Source organism: Saccopteryx bilineata, chromosome 7 (genome assembly GCF_036850765.1).
Source record: "Saccopteryx bilineata isolate mSacBil1 chromosome 7, mSacBil1_pri_phased_curated, whole genome shotgun sequence".
In the NCBI taxonomy this organism is placed as follows: Eukaryota; Metazoa; Chordata; class Mammalia; order Chiroptera; family Emballonuridae; genus Saccopteryx; species Saccopteryx bilineata.
The window spans coordinates 15,499,746-15,500,693 of record NC_089496.1 but is presented as its reverse complement, the minus strand read 5'-3'; the positions used below and the strand labels follow the sequence as shown (position 1 = coordinate 15,500,693).

The 948-nt window shown below is 49.1% G+C and overlaps 1 long non-coding RNA gene across 1 annotated transcript; it reads left to right on the top strand.

The window, feature by feature from the left end:
* The first annotated feature begins 505 nt into the window (after nucleotides 1-505).
* Nucleotides 506-748, top strand: LOC136310974 (uncharacterized). Its single transcript, XR_010726642.1, has 2 exons — nucleotides 506-616; nucleotides 670-748. It is a non-coding gene; the product is annotated as an uncharacterized lncRNA (long non-coding RNA).
* The last annotated feature ends 200 nt before the right edge of the window (nucleotides 749-948 follow it).

Here is a 948-nt window from a genome sequence, read left to right as displayed (position 1 = left end):
AGATTAGTTTTAGGTGTACAATGTAGTGATTGGACATTTAAATACCTTACAAAGTGATCATCCCAATAAATCTATCACACACATGACACCATACATAGTTATTACAACATTATTAACTATAGTATATTCCCTGTGCTGTACTTTACACACTTGTGACTATTTTTATAACTAGGAATTTGTACTCTTAATCCCTTTCACCTTTTTCACCCATCCCCCCCACCCCTCTGTTAGATTCAGGGAGTACTGACATGCTGGGGCTGCCAAGAGTGTACAAGGTCCCTGTGACGCTGAGAACAAAGAGTTCAGCAACATCCTGCATTGAGTCAGAGACCCTTATCAATAGTTTATGTTTGAAATTCTCCACTGAGCAATACCACCACCCCCCCGTAACTGCACACAACCTCCCTAGCCAATAGTTGACAGCCATATCAGCTTCTGTGTAATGCTTGCTCACCCTAGATAGCCACCCTATAAAAAGGAGCCATTTTAGAAGCTCGAGGCTGCAGTGCTCCAGTCTCTTCGGAGGTGTGGGTTGCCTGCAGTCCCTGCGCAGGTTTGGGGGGCTGCAGTGCTCCAGTCTCTTTGGAGGCGTGGGTTGCCTGCAGTCCCTGCACAGGTTTGGGGGGCTGCAGTGTTCCCCTGTGTGGGTTACCTGCAGTCCCTGCACAGGTTTGGGGGGCTGCAGTGCTCCCTTGCATGGGTTGCCTGCAGTCCCTGTGCAGGTCTGCAATAAAACTTATAAAATTCACTTTGGGTCTGCTGTGGCCTATCTCGCTGGGATGTAACAGATGGAGGCCCCAGCGAGATTGGCCATGTAAGACCCCTCCTCACAGAGTGGGCTGCAGCAGACGTTGGTAGCTGGCCAGCCTCCGGCAGTTGCCGTTTGGAAACAGAATTTAGCTGATTTGAAACATTTGGAGTCTCGAGACTGTCTGTCAAGCCCCTCAG